This window comes from Mus caroli, unplaced genomic scaffold (genome assembly GCF_978045245.1).
Source record: "Mus caroli unplaced genomic scaffold, Mus_caroli_1 scaffold_11, whole genome shotgun sequence".
Taxonomy (NCBI): Eukaryota; Metazoa; Chordata; class Mammalia; order Rodentia; family Muridae; genus Mus; species Mus caroli.
Window position 1 is genome coordinate 76,100,864 of NW_028227266.1, and position 19,846 is coordinate 76,120,709.

At 44.0% G+C, this 19,846-nt stretch overlaps 1 long non-coding RNA gene across 1 annotated transcript in view; it reads right to left on the reverse strand.

Moving 5' to 3' along the window:
• Positions 1 to 487: 487 nt before the first annotated feature.
• Positions 488 to 19,846, reverse strand: part of LOC147002070 (uncharacterized) — a 35,098-nt gene continuing 15,739 nt past the window's right edge. The window contains exon 4 of the long non-coding RNA XR_015048985.1: positions 488 to 3,642. This is a non-coding gene — a long non-coding RNA (uncharacterized LOC147002070). The remainder of the gene's footprint in view (positions 3,643 to 19,846) is intronic.

Genomic DNA, 19,846 nt, shown 5'->3' on the forward strand with positions numbered 1-19,846 from the left:
CAGCCCCAAGACTCCAAACAACAGTAAGCCGTGACCACCCCACCCGAACCTCTCCATAGCACTCACAGAGAATGGCCTCACAGATAAATTCGTTTCTTTTCTTTTTTTTTTTTTTTTCCTCTTTTTAATTTCTGGTGTGGTCCTAAGGATAGAACCTAGGGCCTCCTGATTGTAAGTTAGCACTCTCACTAAGCCATATCCCATCCCATTCACTATAGATATTTTAGCCAAGAAGACACTGAGGGCTAAGAGAGTAAATACAGTTAGCTACCACCATACGTTTGTTAGTGTAGTAGTAAGCCAGCCTGCGGCCTACATGAACTGGGTATTTCTGGAAGGCAGGCTGGGGCTGAAAGAGAGAGAGACTAGACATGAGAAAAGAATGAGGCCAAGACAAATTTTTCTCTGATCAAGGCCCGCAAGTTTACTAAGAGACTGTGCTTAAAAGGGCAAAGGCCAATCCCCACCCCACCCCACCACCGCCAGTTCATCCTTGGTGCTTTGTCGCCATGCTGTCAGCACTTGGTCACCAGGCTGTTGCTTATTCAGGAAGACAGGTTCAGCCTTTTGGCGTAGCAGCATCTCGGAAGAAGAGCAGGGCAGTTGTCACTTCAAAAGAAGCCAGTCAAGTTGGAAAGCTGCACTGCAGGTGGCCCTGCCTCAGTGGTGACAAGGTCTGCACCAGCCCGCTTCAGGCTGGGGGAGGCTACAGTTAGACATCATGTCTACAGACTAGGAGTTTTATCATTGTGTTTTTCTTGCATAATTTGACAAAAGTTTTCAGAGTATGATGTCTATCAAGAAGGGATCGTTAGAGACATAGAAATGGCAGGAGGGCATGGTACACACACAGAAAGATGACTTAAGAATTAGAAAAAAGATTAATGCTATAGACATATTTCCTTAGTGTTCATCAAGCAAGTTGGTGTCAGTGTTAATCATGTGGCCAATTTGTGTCAATGACAATAGATTTATGTCACCATACCTTGAGAAGAGCTACAGGTAAAAGAGTTTATATTGCCTGAGATTTTACTAGAGGTAGCAAATGTAAATCTCTTCAGGGACTGACTAGCTAACAACTTTCAATTAGTCAAGTGGGCATGTTGTAAAAAAGTAGGAATGGGGCCACACACTGCACAGTGTAGGAGGTCTGTGATTCCAAGACACCCTCCTTCATTCTTATTTGGTTATCTGTGTGTTTCTATACTTAAGACAGAAGTCCACTACATATGCCATGTTGGTTCACATTCCCAGTCTAAATGTTCTACCTTTTTCTAAAGTAATTGGGCTCATCTATAAAATATCCTGATTTTCTGATATTGTAATGAATTAATTTTTGTATTTAAGCTTCACAGGATGAAAAGGGGAAACTACCTCATTATCTATGTCTGTAGGTGAGATTAGGCTATTGAATTGCCAATATAGAAATTTCATTAAAGACTAACATTGATACAAGAAAAATAGCGGAGTTTTATAATCTATGAGTTCCAGGATAGTGCATGTAAAATGAAGGTCTAAGGAATCAATACCAGGCAAATATAAAAGGCTGCAGCATAATTAATGAGGGGAAGTTTAAGATCCAAGAATAAAGGAGGGGATTATTTAGATCTCCCCCAATTTTGCCTAGAATCAAACCACCCAGAATCACTTGTGATTCTTGAGCTCTGGCATTTCCAAGGGCTGCGCATATGCTGGACCTGATGTTTCAGGAACTCCCTCCTCCTCTTCCTCCTCCTTCCCTTCCTCCTCCTCTCCCTCCTCCTCCTCCTCATCTTACTCCTCCTTCTCACTCTTAGTGCCACATTGTAGATCAGTTCTCATCTGTTCAAGTTCCATAGAGCAACTCCATCCTTTTCCCTATGCCTTGAAGCAGCAAGCTCTATGGCTTCTCCCTCATGCAGTAGTATACTCAGCTACCAGTATCTGTTCTTTGTTTCACATCCTTCTTTCCTGGTGAGTCCAGAAGTAACACAAAGGCAAGAATCTGTTTCATTTATATTTATTGTCTCGGTTCCTTAACCATCATTTGGAGCATGGTGAACAGTATATAATGCATTTAAGATGCATGTTTTAGAGGACACCTCTGAAAAGTAATATGTTTCTGCAAATAGAAGATGTGATATGTGTGCTCTCAGGTAACATATTCTCCCAAGGAGAGGTTCCTATACATCTCCTAAATTGCAAAGTAAAGGGACTGACTCTTTTTCTAAAAGTAGATATGCTTGAACTGGCTGCAGCTGTCCTGTGACCAGGAGCAAAGGGCTAAGACTGATGATACCACACGATCTGACATCTTTAAACCAGCTCTATCATTCTTAACAATGACAAGAAATTACTGAGAAAAATAAACTTGAAAAAATAAAGACAGGCTAAAATATTTTTAAGAGGGATAGCAGTTACTTGAGAGGAGAATATTATCCTGAGAAAAATTCATTACTCCGTGAGTGGATTAATAATGTTCAGAAGAAAAGTGGTACATAATAAATTGGTATCATTTGCCCTTTCTCAAAACAAATACATATACATCAGAAGTTATTTATTAAATGGAAAACATTCTCTATTCCAATGAACAGTAAACAACTTCAGGAACTAAGGCATTCGTACATAAAGCAAATAATTGGCTTAGCAACACAACACAATAAAGTAAAAAAAAAAAAATCTATGTGATCATTTTCATCATTCTTCCCCATGAAATATAATGAGTGCCATCATAGTTACTGTAATGCTGTGGACTATCGTATTTAATAAAATACACATAAAGTAAACAATAGGAAGTGTGTGTGTGTGTGTGTGTGTACGCGTGTGTGTGTGTGTATACACTTTGACATGGGGGACTCTGCCTGTTTGGTGCTGGCTGGCTGGCCAGTAAGCACCATCTGTCTCCAAATCCCTAGGGTGAAGGGTCCAGGAGTATATCATGGTGCCCAGCTTTTACAAGCGTACTGAAAATTTGAACTTAGATCCTCATACTTGAACAGGCAAGACTATTGGTATCTCTCTGGACTCCACCCCCACAGTGGAGAGAGAGGGGAAGGGAATGGAGAGGGGGGGAGCAGGGGGCAAGAGGCAAGAGAGTAAGAGCTTAAGAGAGACAAGAGGGAGAATAGGGGGCAAGCAGCCCCTGTTATAGTGGACCAGGCCTACCTGGCTGTTACCAGGTAACTGTGGGGGTAGAGTCCAGACAGAATAGCAACAGACTTTACCCACAGAGCCATCTCCTTAGCCTAAACATTGAAAAATTTCAATAAGCCCATAACTTTATTTGATCGACTGTTTTATTCCAAGTTTTACAACTTTAAACTCACGTCAGTGTTTGTAAATAAAAGACAACCTAAACCTAAATACCTTTCTTTTGTCCCCACTCTATTGAAAACAACTTCGGTACAACCTATTTAACTATGCCTATGGTACCAACTTTAGCCGATTCCATCAACGGAAACACATGAATGGCAACGATATTAAGCCATTTTCCTAGGAAAACAGAAGGGTGGGGAAAGACAAAAAAAGGCTTCAAACAACCTATGAAGCATGGAGGACACCGGCGCTGGCTCCGGCTTCTGAGTCCAAGTCATGGATCCCACGAAGCACCAAGCTGCTGTCTTCACCAGAAGCTGAAGGTTCCGTCAGGATAATTCGAGGTACCTTTGAGATAACCAGAGATTGTTGACATATGAGATGGAGGCATTTCCAAAGACAAGCAGTGGGTAGAAACCAGCATGTGAGGAGGAAAAGGCACCTGCAGATGGTGTACCCCAGAAGCTCTGGACAGGGAGTCGGGGGAGGGGGTGCACAATGAGACAGAAGAAATCAAGGCAAAAATGGAGCGGATACATTCCATTAGGGCTAATAAGCCAAGAAGACAATGCTAAAAGTGCAAAGTAAGCCATTGCCTCTTTTCGACGTTTTAGGAATGAAGGCATGTAGATTATTTTATACAGCAGACTGTTAGTGCTGGGGTCAGAAGGGTTCAGCTGTACATTAAAAGGCCACATTAGAATTTGCATAGATGCTGATAAAATGCAGAGAATCCCACAGTGCTAAATGCCAAAACATATTTTCCCCCTTTCAAGCTATACTCTTTAACAGCCACTAATGCGAAATTACTTGCAAAATGGTTTAATCAAAATCCCAAATGCTAATGGGTGAATGTGCTATTTGCAAGCATCATTTAGTAGGCAGATTTCACCAAAATTAAATCCGTGTTAATTTTGCGTTCTGAAATACAGATGCGAACCAGAGGAAGCCAGAGGGTAGATATCCAAGTCTTTGCCAAAAAGCTAATTTTAACTGTTCCGTTGCTGCCTTGTACTCTTGGACAGTGAACAGAAAAATTCCTGTGCTTAATGCCAGGTTGATGGTTTCAACCTGCAAAGCATTAAGACCATGCTGACCATGTGGTCCCTGCCCTCCGTGACTTTTACTATCACAATGTAAAATATGCACATGTGTACCAGAGCCTGGAAGTTTATTTGTGGGGACCAGTTATAATGGACACTAGAATCACGACAGACCCTGAGCTAAAAAAAAAAAAAAAAAAAAAAGTAGGAATGAACGGTCAGAGGAAAACAAATTTTTCTGAGTGGATTCAGTAAGAAAGGAGAGGAAGTGCTTCTGCCGTCTACCACACAGTGAAAGGCCCAGCCAAGACTAGTAGAGTGTTAAATTGATTATGGTCTCCATGCACAACCATTTATACCCCTGGTTCTGAAAGAACATATCGGGATTGTATGGAGCAGCGTCATAAAACGTGTAACGCTAAACTCTGGCAAGTGTAGTCCTTGGATCTAACTTCTAATCCCACAGGATCAGAGAAGCCACCTGTCACTGTATGCTAAAGGGGGTTTTGTCACAAAGAAAAGTTCCTCTGAGCCCAAAGCAATGTGTAAAACGAAGGGACTGAAAACCACAGAACTCAATAATGTAAGCAAATGAAATTGAAATCTCAGCTATGGAGCTGCGAATGTGAGTTTATCTCCAGCAGCCACTGCGGCACTAGGAAGAGCCCTAGCTCTGTGAGTCGCCCTCCGGTGCTGTGTGTGCCGTCATGCAGATAAATTAACCATGACCCTCTTTTCTCGCTGCCTCTTTTCTCTAAGACCATCTTAAGAAAGAACCCAGTGGCTCTGCTCCATCTTTGCTGTGTTACCTTTAAAGCTGATGTAAAATGAGGCTCCACCCCGGACCCCTGACAACTTCTAATGACTGAGCTCAGGAGCCAGCACTTCTGTCCTCTCTGAAGTGGTGCTCGAGATGACTGACAGCTACTGCCATCATTATCATGTGGGACGCAAATGCCAGGGTTACAACACAAACACAAAATACAATACAAAATGCCAGAATTGCAATAATCCGAATACAGAAAGCTTTAGGTGGTGGCTTCATCTTAAATCCTAAAAGGATATTTACTTAATTGTGTGTGTGCATATATCTGAAACATATATATACATATATGTGTGTGTGTGTGCACGTGTGCATGTGTGTGCCATATTAAAACATAACATGTATATCTGAAACATATATCTGTATATATGAAAACACCACAGCTTATGTAGATATAGAATCCCATACATCATTCAAATAACTGGCACAATAGTAACTTTTATATAAATTATGTCAATAAATTATTTATTTGGGAATTTTTGATCAATTCTTCACATCATATAGAAAAGTAAATATCACAGCAATTTGATCTGAATTTTAAAAATATAACTACATAAGTATAAGGCAGAAGAATATGTTCATCTGTGATATAGACTAAGAAATGCTTTTTAACCTATGACTAAAGCCAAATCCAGAGGCACCTTAAGAAGACAATGGCAACTGAACTAAATGCTTTTAACTTAAGACTCAGTGGGCATAGGCAAAGTCAGATCAGAAATATTTTCAATATACATAATATTGATGTATCATAGATAAAGGGCTACTATCCCAATTATATAAAGAAAAAAAAAACTTTAAAAGTTGAAGGAAGTAAGAAAAGTACCATCGATCAATGGACAATAAATAAAAACAGGCAACTTACTTATATGAAAAGATATTCACTTCATTAATACTGCTAATAATGCACAGTGACTAAAATCACAAAACAGTACTCAGCAATCAGATTTGGAAAAATTCACAAACCTGAGCAGAGGGTATGGGGAAGCCAGACTTTCATACATTATCATTGGGGTACAAGATACTGCTACCCCACAGAATATCTAACAAATTGAATGGAGTTCCCTCTCAACCCTAGGAACCCTGCTCCTGGAAATTTATCCCCATAATATCCCTTCAACAATTTGAAGTACAGACAAGAGTTAGTCACCGTAAGTGAAACTTTGTAGAAGCAGTCAAAGGAGCCTGAATAAACTCCGAACCAAGCACAGGATGGCTACTGTGATGTTCTGTGAAGGAGTGAGCAAGTCCTCTGACTAAGGCAGGATACTAGCCAACAAGTGAAAACACCCTCCCGCTGGAGAAGAAATAACACACTGTGACCTGGCTTATGTTTCTGTTTCCGGGGAGGTTGGGTGGGTGGGTGGAGGGGAGGAGAAACAGCATGTTGTGTTGTCTGACCAGAAAGGATGCGAGAGAAGAGGAATACGGAGGACGGAACACATTCCGGATCCACCCGCTTTTACCTTTTTACTTTCGGAAACAGGTTAATGTTTAATGTACTCCTATAAAGGCTCAGCGAACATCACGGAAGAGGGGCAGAAAGAATGTGGGAGTGGAGGAGGGAAGGAATTCCGGGAAACACTGTCTTCTAGACGCGCGTTTCCGCACGGGTGCACATTCCGCACGGGCTTACCCTCCCAAGGCTGGGGCCAGGCAGTTTCTGTCATAGAATGGGGAGGGGTTTTGTGAGTTGTGGTTGGTGGGGAAGGGAGGGTCACATCCTTTAGTGGTGTGGCCAGGGGTAAGCTGGAGAAACAACCCGCCTCTTGCTATGCAGAAAGGCACCAAAAAAAAAAAAAAAAAAAAAAAAAAAAAAAGGCAAGATGAAAGAGAGAGAACTGGCTGGGTGGAAGGGGAAGGGATTCCGCAGGCAGGAGTGGTAAGAGAGGATAATGGGGGATATGGTCAAAATGTAGTATATACATCCGTGAAACTGCAAATGAATAAATCTGTTTAGAGAGAAAGAAAATGTTTTTCTAACCGACTAAAATTTCCTCTGCTATTAAAACAAAGCTAACAGGGCAAAGAGGGGACAGTGCAGCAAATTAGCTCAAGTGTGTGTCAAATGAAAATTATAATCATCACACAGGGCCAAAACTGTTTCTCAAAAATAGATAATTTGGGTTATTATCTAATAACAACTTGAGCTATTATATAATTTTCATCACAGCCTCCTGTGCCCCTCAGTCATGGTCAGGGTGGGAAGATGGAAGAAAAAGGAGAATGAAGACCCTTGCTTCATTCTAGTGCTTTTATTTTGTTGTAGGTTCTATATGAGCATGGCCATTATTTTTACATATGCTATAGGGGGAATGTGTGGAAGTTTTGGGAAGCCATGGCTCTCACTCCTGGAAGAAAAAAAAAAAAAAAAAAAAACAGCAAATGTGGAATGGGGAAGGTGTTCTGATATAACCCAGTTCCGGTGGATGAATGCCATCTCCATACAACTATGGACCCAAAGTTGATGGCTGTGTGTTACTGGTTGGCAGTGAGACCTACAATTTTTGATAAAAGGATATATTTATGGTTTAGGATAAAGATGATTTCACCCCAGCTAGAATATAGCTGGTTTGTCTTAGAATAATATCGAAGGGGTCTGTACAAAGCTATGGTTGTAAAGTTCTCCATGCTACTTGCCAACTGGAATGGCCATTCTTCCATAATCTGGGACAAACCAAGGTGGTTATAGTCACATAAAGCCAAATCCGCACAGAAGGCATTGACTATGAACTGAGGCTGACACAGTCGCTAAAATACGGGTTGTGGTGCATATATACATGTAGACCCATCTGTGTGTGCTGTGTATAGTATATATGCATGTTTGTGTGAACGTTTACATGCCTGTATTCCCGGATCTTCTAACTAAAAACTCTGGAAAGAGAGATCTCTGAAGCAATGAGTTCAGCTAGTGATCTTTATCTTTAATGCTGTTCTCCACTAAAAGGAAATAGAAATTCTTGAAGAAGTGGATTAAGGCAAGGTTCTAGATCTTGCAATACAAGGTGAGCCTGGAATATGCTGTTACATTAGAATATAAGGATATGTTCACATGGATAACTGCCGTATGGCACAGGCACACAAAACCAGGTTGGACGTCTCACAGCTAGCCAGATCCAGACTAATCTACGAATGGAGCTAAATGTGGATGAGAACTGGGGGGCCATCTGAAGCACAGAACAGAAATGGGGACTGTGTATCCACACAGATAATACATGCTACGGTGGTTTTGCTGTGTATGTTCCCCAGATTCCGACAATAGACCATGGAGGACCCTGTGCTAATAACTGGGGGTAAGTGGGGAGCCTGGGTGATTGGGGTATTGTGGGTGGGACTTGGGGGAGGGGGAGGGGCCTTGAAGACACAAAGAAGGCACTCATCATGAGAAAGGAGCCAAACAAGATGCACAAACTTTGATGGTGCCTTGATCTCTGACTTCTTAGCATCCATAACCATAATCAATACAGGAGACTAGCTTAGCACACACACACACACACACAGGAGACTGGCTTAACACACACACAGAGGAGACCAACTTAGCACACACACACACACACAGGAGACTAGCTTAACACACACACACAGGAGACTAGCTTAGCACACACACACAGGAGACTAGCTTAGCACACACACACACACACACACACACACACAGGAGACTAGCTTAGCACACACACACACAGGAGACTAGCTTAGCACACACATACACAGGAGACTAGCTTAGCACACACACACTAGGAGAAAGGAGGGGTCTAGGCTCTAGTAAATTCCCGGATGCTGGCTGAAAAACAAACAAACAAAAACAAAAGCCCACCAGAGTAGATCCTTACTTATCATTGAGTTACTACCACAATACTGGCTGCTGGCTCAGGCAAGCATCCTCAACAAATGCTAACACTAAGGGGACATTGAGGTGAAGATGCTGATGGCCGCACAGTCTTAACATGTCTCTCTGTAAACCATTTGCAGTGGGGAAAATGATGATCATTTACAACTTGAGAATTGGTGCAGCCGTTTTGTGTGCTGAAAATGCATTACCCACTGGGCGAACTGGCTCTCTGAGAAGCGTGCATTTCAGAAATGGCTACCTTCTGGCATCATTATACAGCCTGACTCTAGTGGTGAAGAAACTCAGACAAATTCATAGAGAGAGGAGACTTCTACCCTTGCCACAAAACTTTCAATGCCATAAAAGTAGGAAAAGTCTGCAGAAATGTTTTAGGGATGTGGAACACGCCTTCTGGCTACAGCTTGCGCTGAGGCAAAAGTAAGCCACATTGCACATTAGCAGAATGGGAGGGCATTACACTGTAAATTAGATAAAAGAATCACTGATATGTTCACTCAAACTGGTGCCTTCCCTGAAAGGGCATGTCATTGCATGTGCGTGTGAGAGAGAGAGGAAGAAAGGAAAGAATAGGATGGTAAACAAACAGTCTAGCAGACGTCACCAGGGCATGGACCCCGTGGACTGGTGAAATACTGTTCTTTATGCTATTCTTACTCAAGAAACTTCCATAAACGTGAAATTACTTCTAGACAAAAAGACACACACACACACACACACACACACATCATACACATATGTCTTCAAGACGTGACATCTGCCTCATCAGTAGAATATGTGACTTGAGGAATATTTTTCAAAACACAAAGAAAAATAAACAGCCATTTGTTAAAAGTCATCCAATCTTTTGGTTGGCTCCATTAACCATCGATAGAATGGAGAGAGGTAATGTTTGCTTAGGCTGGAAGATAAATCAGTCTGTCAAGGGTGGCAAAATCACTGCTAATGGAATGAGCTGTCTCAGTGATGTACGGGGAAGAAAAGGAATTGTCTGTGGCCCGAAGGTGCTCAGGACTCAGAACCTCTGGGGACACTGTCCTCCCCGTCCTCCCCGTCCTCAACATTCTCCCCATCTTCCCTGTCCTCTAGTATGACTCCTTCCAATGAATTCAATTGGCTCATGGTTTGTTCTTACCTTTCAAAGACTGACTATCAAACCCCAGGATGATACTAAATCTCTGGGCCCTGGGGTGTGTTGGCTTTCTTATTACTAATATTTAACTTCCATGAAGCCAGTTCTAAGGATCTGATAAGTACAGAGGAAGGGAGACCTCCAAGAGGAGGGACTGGGAAGACTTGGCTGGGTTCTGCAAGCTCCCCTGGATAACAGCACTGAGAGATTTCACTGAAGTTTTCCGATAAAATAAGAGCATCCGCCATGGGAACTTAAAACTGAGCACTGATACTCAAAGCTTAAAGAAATAACAGGGAGAATAAAACCCTCTCTGAATTGCCCTGTTCTCCCCAGACACATGTCACACTTTTCTATGATTTAGTAACTGCTGAAAAATGGTGCTTTCGGCCTCCTGCTTTGAGCTGTAGAGAAGACGCAGCTGAACAACAGCCTTTCTCTCAGGTAAAATACTGTACATTAAGTGCAATCGAGACCTCTCTAAAGTGTGACCAGCACTTCTCGTGAGCTGAAATCTTTCCCATTCTAGGAGATAACACAGACAAACACACACACACACACACTCTCTGTCTCTCACACACACCCTCTCATACTCTCTCTCCCCCCTCTCTCTCTCTCACACACATACACACACACTCTTTCACACACACACACTCTCTCACACCCACACCCTCTCTCTCTCACACACACACACATACACACACACTGTCTTCTCTCTCTATCTCTCTCTCTCACACACACACACACACAGTCTTCTCTATCTCTCTCTCTCTCACACACACACACACACACTCTGTCTCTCTCTCTCTCTCTCACACACACACACACACACACAAACACACACACTGTCTCCTGTCTCTCTCTGTCTCTGTCTCTCTCTCTCTCTCTCTCACACACACATACACACACTGTCTCTCACACATACTTTCTCTCTCTCTCTCTCTCTCTCTCTCTCACTCTCTCTCTCTCTCTCTCTCTCTCTCTCTTTCTCACACACACACACACACACACATGGGAGGGGGGATAAAGGAGGAGAAAACATAAGCAGAGATGAAGGCTGACAATGGAGTAAGAGAAGAAACCTTTAAAAGTCAAAGAGTGGAACACGGGGAACCATGTTGGACCCAAGCTGACTGATGTTTTTTCTACTCAACATCACAAGGGAGCCAACCAGCTTACCATAGGCCCACAGATCAGAGACCGTGAGCTGCACAAGTGAGGTGGCCTGGGATGAACACCTCTCAGCTGATGTCTAGAATGTCCATTCTTAATTCGAACTGAAAGGAAAAGTTTAAAAACGGATAGTTCTAAAAACATTTCCTTGGTGACTTTGTGAGGAAATATTTTTAGAAAGCTTTAGAATGTAATCAAGAGGAAGATGTTTTCTTTTTGTAAGAAGTTGGTGGCTTCCTTCTCACACAGCAGATAAACTTGAAAGAGGCCGCATTAGGAGCCCACAGAGCAGCGGCCATGAGGCACTGAGTAAAACATACGCCACATATCTTGGCAGAACTGTATCCACACATCACTGTGACTGGTAAATCCCACAAATGAAGCTAACATTTCTTGGAGGTGTTCTCATGTGCTTTTTTTTAGTCTTTGCTCTTAATAATAAGATTTCCAAGTGAGAGCCACAGATGTGGCTTTTCATTGTCCTGCGATACTGAAGACTAAGTCATGTCACAAGCTTTTTAATATAACTCTTTCTTTTGGGTGGTTCTAATAAGAAATACTCATAAGGACAAGATGCTATCATTGCCCATTGCCCTAACACACACCCCAAATCCATTCGCAGTGGTAGCCAGGAGATCTTGACACAACATCATATTAAAGCCAGTTCTAAATCTGACTTGGACTGAGTTGCTCCCTCTGCTAAGTTATACATCTTCACACTTCACGTAACCTGCTGACTCGTGTATGTCCATCGCTTTGTGGGTTCTGTGTAGCATATGTCCATCCTCAACTGCTCAAAAGTCAGAATACCAAAGCCACAAGCTGGTTGGCTGTTAACTCCTCTTGGTGCTTCTATAGCACCTTCAAGGCAAGATGGTTTATTCTAATCGCCAGTCCTCAGGGGTGTTTGCCTGCCTGTAATTGTAGCAGTTGGCAGATGGAGGCAGGAGGATCGGAGATCAAGGTCATCCAGAGCTATCCAGCGAGTTCAAGGCCAGTCTAGGATGCATGAGATCCCGCCTCACAAACAGGTAAATAAACATTGATTCCTGCAGATGGTTCCCCTCTTCCCATCCAATCCATAGATCCTAAACGGTCTCTGACTTACTCAGAAAATTAAAAGGTCAAGAGCTGACGCAGCAAGAGGGAGAACCACAGTTGCCAGGGCAACAGGCTGAAACCATGTCTCCTTCCTCCCCTCTCTCACTTCATCAAGCTACTCCTAGAGTCCTGCAGGAATTCTCAGCAGGGGCAGGGGTGGGTGAGGAGAGACACATGGGCTTTACCCCGACAATACCTACGTGATACCGGGGTGTGCTTTGATCCTACTAAAAAGTTGAGTAGCCTTTTCTCCCCCTTGCAAAATGTAGTTGAGTGAGCATGTTGAGAGTCAGTTTACTGTAAGTAACCCTCATATTAACACTAGACAACTTCTCTCTTCTGAGACATTGAGAAAACAAAGCTTGTCTCTCTCATAAAGGGGAAATACCTCCGGGGGACATCGTAGGCTTACTTTATGGGTCCGGTTACTTTTTCCCCACTGAATGCTCTCCAAGCAAATGAGACAATTACTTATTGCAGATGCTGAAGCAGATGTAGGATGGATTATCTGGGAAGGACTGGGACAGGGATGGATTAAGCCAAGAGGAAAGTCAATTCACTTCAAGCAGGCCACTCTGGGCTTGACGGCCCCCGCTGGATGAAAGAACTTCATTTTCCTCCCAGCCTTCATCTCAGTCACTGAAGGTGGGCTCTTGAGTGGAGGGAGGCACAGGAAGTGACAGCGACCATCCGGATGTGGGGCACACTCCCCCTGCTGGCCAGCAAGGACCAGACACCACGATTTCTGCATTGCTGTGGAACGGACTCCACAGGGCACGCAACCCAGCCACTTCCATCCAAAGCAGTACCATTCCCTGCCAAAGTCACTCAGCAGCCCCAAACCACGACGTTTAAAGACACAACGAAGTGAGCTCCGGGAGTCTTGCCGTGGGCTTGTTCCCATGTTTATTAAATCTAGTTTTATCAGCCAAGGTTTCCATCTGGAAAGCCACCATTAGCTTCTGGTCCTTGGCCTAAAACTTCAGCCATCCCTAGGGAAGGGATCCCTATGATAAAAGGCAGCTGGTAGGGTGGCAGCAGAGCAAACTTAACAGGCTGAACTCCAGAAACCAGGGTGATTTCTGGCTCGCCAGGTAGTTGGACTCTAAGCTCCAGCCAGCATGGGATTTCTAGTTGTTATGTGAACAGCACACTTCGCAAGCCCTCTTTCTTATTGTGGCTGCCCACGGGAAAAGCAACCGCAGTGGCAAAGAAGCACGAGACACCCTCCTGAGCCAAGCTTCCCCTGGGAGTTTCTTTCCTTCTCTAGCATGATCATCTTTATCACCCAGCTATGGGCTAGCGCTGTCCTTCATTGCCAAGGGACATACACCGAAGATAATCACTAGTCAAGCATGTGTGGATTCTGACAGCCTGCCGGAGACCAGTGTTTGTTTTTGCCCCTCTCTCTGAGCCTGTCAATTCTCAGGACGGATTACTGGTTCCAGGCAATTGCCACGGTCAAGGAAGTCACCAGTCGCTCTGTGCTTTAACTCAGTGCTCCAGCCCAGTGCTCAGGCTTAATGAAGACCTGGATGTGTTGGCCCTAATTCTGATCTTGTCCTTTACAGCTGTGCATCTTTAAACAAATCTCTTCCCTACATGTGTTTATTAACTTAAAAATTCCAGGACCTGGGATATGGGGCTCATATCAAGGGGACACTTCTAGCCCTGTATTCACAGCCATGAATCAATCACCTTCAAGAAAAAGTTAAAATCCCAATCACCTATTTAATGATGCTCAGATGCCCAGACAATATCCCAGTCAGTGATTTTAACAAGGGAAAAATCAGTATGAACCACTGGTTGTGAAGTTGTACCAGGCTGAGATGATGCTTCTCTGTAAGCCACAAAACAGTTTGCTTAAAACATACAAGAAGTCAGCTTTGCTCCTTCAAAAAAAACGCAAATGGCTATAAACAAGCCACAAGGAAGACGACGCTTCTGTTCTACTGGGAGAGACTGCCCCCTGCTGGCCACCTTCTGCCATGCAGTCACCTCCAGGAGTCAGCTTCCAAAAACTGCTAACACTACCTTCCTTCCGAGTCTTCTGCATGTGATCTAGAATTGCATTTATCAGGAAAGAAACGCCCCGAGGGTATTTATATAGGAGGAGTGCTGTACGCATCACACACAATGTGTCATCCAGATATGGGAAGACTGAGGAGACAACATTAGAAAAGTAGATAAACTGTACCTACACTAAAAATACCAAATTTCCTTTAAAAGAAAAAAAAACCCTATTTCAAAATGTAGTGATAATTATATGCTTATAGGAAATTAAAGTCAAGATATGAGAGAGAGAGAGAGAGAGTCAGAGTCAGATGCAAAATGTGAAAGAGCAGAAAGCAGCAGCAGCAAAAGCAGACGGTAAAATCTGAGAGCTTCCCGGAGAAAACACGAGGAGAGACTCATGGCTCCAGCTGCATATGTAGCAGAGGATGGCCTAGTCGGTCATCAATGGGAGGAGAGGCCCTTGGTCCTGTGAAGGCTCTGTGCCTCAGTATAGGGGAATGCCAAGGCCAGGAAGCAGGAGTGGGTGGGTTGGGGAGCCAGGGGGAGGGGATAGGTGAATTTTCAGAGGGGAAACTAGGAAAGGGGATAACATTTGAAATGTAAATAAAGAAAATATCTAATAAAAAAAAAACATTAAAGAAATCTGAGGGATCGAGAGGTGGATCATCCACTTCCACACATCAAAGCTGCTGGACCACCAACCCAGTGAAGACGCTGAAGATGTCGCGGCTGTTTGCGGGGTGACTCGTCTCCTTTAGCTGGCTGGTGGGGTGTGTAGAGAGCTCTGCCAGGCCCTACCCAGGAGGCAAACATCCTCCGTCGTGCAAACCACATCTCTGAGGCCACACTGCAAAGCCAAAGCTTGTCTTTACCCTTTAAGGATGTTTCAGGCCGGGCACATCGTGTGGGCACACCCACACCGTGCGCTGCAGTAAGGCGCAGGGTCGGAGGACCGGAAGTTAGACGGATCCCTGATAGGAGTCAGACAGGGAGAGGAGCCTCAATAGAAGGATGGCCAACTTCAGTTTCTTCTACCATGACAAATGCCTACAAGCTTAAAACAGGCCTAGAGGGATTTTTTTTGTTCCCTCCTGCCAGTAGTCCTGCAAGTAGAAGGTTGGGTCACAGCATGTTTCTACCAAAGTTGTGAGTGGGCCTATCAGCTTCTCTGTCTTTATTCAATGGGACCAACCCTAACTTAGCAGAGAAGGACCCTCTTTCTGGCTCCCATACCTTCCCTCAGCTCTGCAGGGGGGTCTTTATCTCCATTTGTGCCCTGCCCACACACACACACACACACACACATACCCGTGTGTGTGTGTGTTTGTGTTAAAGCTTTTCTTAACTGGCTGATTCTAGTCTGCTCTGTCTGAGGTTGTTTTGTTTTTTTCCCCCAGCTGATATCTGCTGTACTCTGTATTTTCCTGCCTTTTAATTCTTTAACCTGCAGAAAAAAAAAAAATCAAGTCCCCTAGATTGTAACATTTTGGTGACGTCCACTTGAGACTTCTTTCTAGGTCTTCATAAACCAAGCCAACGGGGATGTCAAGGTGGCTCGGATGTTAAAAGCGTTGACTACTCTTCCAGAGGATTCAGTGGTTCACAGCTGTCTAACTCCAGTCCTAGAGCAGAACAGGGAATTCTTCTCTCTAATGAGCAATGTAGCCTCCGGTACAGGGCAGCCACGGTGCTTACACTGAGCTGCAGCCCCGGCTCTGCCAGATGCCACCTGAATGAACTCTGGAGCAACGACAGAGAATCTACAGCATAGTCGGCTCACAGCAACATGGTTTAGTGGGCACTTGTGACCAGCCTGGTGGCCTGAGTTCTAACCCCAGGACCCACAGCAAGGAAGGAGAGATCCAACTCCTATGGCTTCCAAACCCTCTAAGTGGCACAGATGTGCCAACATACATACACAAAAAACCATACACACACACACATATACATATACTATGAATAAACAAAATAAAATCAAGCAGTTCGGTCTGGGTGTGCTTAAGACTGACAGAATACACTAACTCTGGGTAGAAGTCAGTGAAGCCCCACATGGCTCCTAGCTCTTCCACTTATAAAAGTCCTCTAGCCTCTCAGAGTTTCTTTTATCACATAAAAATGTGAAAAGTGCTTTCCTTGGGGAAAAAAAATGTGAAGATCAAGTGAAATAATGTCTACAAAAACATAGTAAGTTCTTTTCAGATATTCTAAAAAGTATGGAATCAGAGGAAAACAATCAAAGCGAATTCTCCTTGGGAATATCGGGGAATGAGGAGCCCTGAAGGGCAGAACCCTCAGCTGGCACCACCCTGCCCCCTGCTGGACATCCGTGAAAGTACACTCAAGAGCCAAGGGAGGAGAAAGGATCCAAGTCTCCAACAAACCAGGACTATTAGACTTAACAGGTAAGTTTCCTCAGTGGCTCTCCGTGCTAATTTACAGACTATCCTATTCATTTCATATTTGAACAGGTTGTTTGCAGGTTGGTTTCAAATTGCCATGAAAGAAAACTGTGGGAAAAAATAAAGTAAGACCTTGTACTGGCTGGTTTTGTGTGTCAACTTGACACAGCTGGAGTTATCACAGAGAAAGGAGCTTCAGTTGAGGAAATGCCTCCATGAGATCCAACTGTAAGGCGTTTTCTCAATTAGTGATCAAGGGGGAAAGGCCCCTTGTGGGTGGGACCATCCCTGGGCTGGTAGTCTTGGGTTCTATAAGAGAGTAGGCTGAGCAAGCCAGGGGAGGCAAGCCAGTAAAGAACATCCCTCCATGGCCTCTGCATCGGCTCCTGCTTTCTGACCTGCTTGAGTTCCAGTCCTGACTTCCTTTGGTGATGAACAGCAGTATGGAAGTGTAAGCCGAATAAACCCTTTCCTCCCCAACTTGCTTCTTGGTCATGATGTTTGTGCAGGAATAGAAACCCTGAGACAAATTGGTACCAGGAGTGGGGTATTCCTGTGACAACCTGACCATGTTTTGGGGAGGACTGTGGAAGGACTTTGGAACTTTGGGCTTGAAGATCCATTCGTTGTTAAGAGCTCTGTCAGATGTTGTGTAGGAGCTTGGAAGATAATGCTGAGAACAGTGCAGAATATGGAGGCCTGGTTTGTGAAATTTCAGGGGGAAAATTAAAGACTCTCTTCAGGGCCATTGCTGTTTTTATTGTGAAGATTTTGTAGTTCTGGTTAGCTGGGGCTGAAGAATCAGCTGTGATTAACAAGATACCAGAACTACTAAAGCAAAAACTTTGCATTACTGGGACTATTGATGCTGGTTAGCTGGAGCTAAGAAATTAGCGGTGATTAAGAAGAGACCAGCATCGTTGAGGTGACATCTTCTGGGAAGTGTTTTCTGAAAGCACAAAGAGGCTGTGTTCCAGAGATAGGCAAGGTTGTACTCCTTCTGCAGTGGGACTTGGTAATGTGTAAGGGTCACCCAGGTGGTACTGGTTTTGAAGGCATGAAGGGGTTATACAGCAGCTCAGGCTCGGCACTGTGAGAGGCCATGGAAGGCCATTGGTGAAGGTGCAGCCCCAGTTGTAATTGAAGGCCCAGGACTGAAGGGGTCATGCAGTGTTTTGGAGATGCCAGTACCACGAGATGACCACCAAGAGCAGCAGCAGCAGTGGAGTACAGGCATCTGGAGCCCAGAGGACGACGTGTGTGCTACAAAGGGCATGGCTGGAGAAGTGACCCAAGCCCTTGGAGGAGCCCAGAAGATCGTGAGTTGGATCCCAGACATTGGGAGGTTGGAGATTGATTTTTGCTTTGATTGTGACTGTGCCCTGATATTTTCCCTCTTGAAGGAAGACACTGTTTTAGTGGAGCCCACAGTTAAGAGACTTTTAATTGTAAAAAGACTTTGGATTTTAAAAGAGATGGATATTTTAAAGAGATTGAAATTTTAAGAATATGTAAAGACTGTGGGACTTTTAAAGTTATTTAGATCTTGGGGATGAATAAGAATGTAAGGGTTGAGGCTTACTAGTGATGTGTTTGTGTGTCAAGTTGACAAGGGGTCAATTGTACTGGCTGGTTTTGTGTGTCAACTTGACACAGCTGGAGTTATCACAGAGAAAGGAGCTTCAGTTGAGGAAATGCCTCCATGAGATCCAACTGTAAGGCGTTTTCTCAATTAGTGATCAAGGGGGAAAGGCCCCTTGTGGGTGGGACCATCCCTGGGCTGGTAGTCTTGGGTTCTATAAGAGAGTAGGCTGAGCAAGCCAGGGGAGGCAAGCCAGTAAAGAACATCCCTCCCTGGCCTCTGCATCGGCTCCTGCTTTCTGACCTGCTTGAGTTCCAGTCCTGACTTCCTTTGGTGATGAACAGCAGTATGGAAGTGTAAGCCGAATAAACCCTTTCCTCCCCAACTTGCTTCTTGGTCATGATGTTTGTGCAGGAATAGAAACCCTGACTAAGACAGACCTTCAGCTCAAAAAAAAAAAAGAAAAAAGAAAAAAAAGAAGAGAAGAGGAAAGAAAAGAAAAGGAAAAAGAAAGAAAAAGAAAGAAAAAAGGGAAAAAACTGTGGGCTTCCACACAGGAGCTGCCAGAAAGTGATCAAATAAAATTTCTTCTACATATAGCTGCCAAAGCTTTGGGTGTGTCCCCAGACAACCCTTCACTCTGTGTGTGTGTGTGTGTGTGTGTGTGTGTGTGTGTGTGTGTGTGTGACTGTGTGTGTATAACCTTGGATAAGTAACTCTGAAAGCTCATCTCAGGATGATGTTGGCTTTGCTTTCATTTCCACAGCACCATAAGGTGGCTCAGTTTTGACTATGCCCTTCTATACCTCGAGATTAGCATGAAGAAAGGATCTTATGCTAAACTCGTAGAAGGCACAAGGTCCTGTGTGCACAGATAAGCACCAGGGAACCAGGAATGCTAAACATTCAGGGTTGTCACCTCCATGGAAGAAATAAAATTCCTGCTTTCCACCCAGAGAGCTGCGAGTGGATGCTCTTAATGACCTGGTGACCTTTGCTATCTGTGGAGCCAGACCCCCTGTAAATCTGCCAGAATGCCTATCCCAGACTCCCCTTCCCTAGACCTTTATCTTTACCTCCACTTAATAGAGCCCATCCTTGGGGAGAAGCCACGCGTGTTTTATAGCCTGCTAACCTCCATGCTGTCTTGGTCAGTGACCAGGCCAGATCCTAGGCCTTTAAACTATAGAATCCACCATCACAGTCACAGGTACTTTACAAAAGAGTTTCTGTGCAGTCACAACTTAAGCTTTACTGTGCACCTGGAATTGGAGTGATTGTTGCCTGGAAACCTTTTCCCCCCAAATCATACTGTTTAAATAGGCTTACAGTAAATTGCCTGGCATTGATCCAGCCAGGCAGACGGGGTCCAGCTAAACCCAGTTTTTTTCTCACCCCTTTGCTGCTGTATCCTTGTCACCAGCCACAGTGTCTACAGG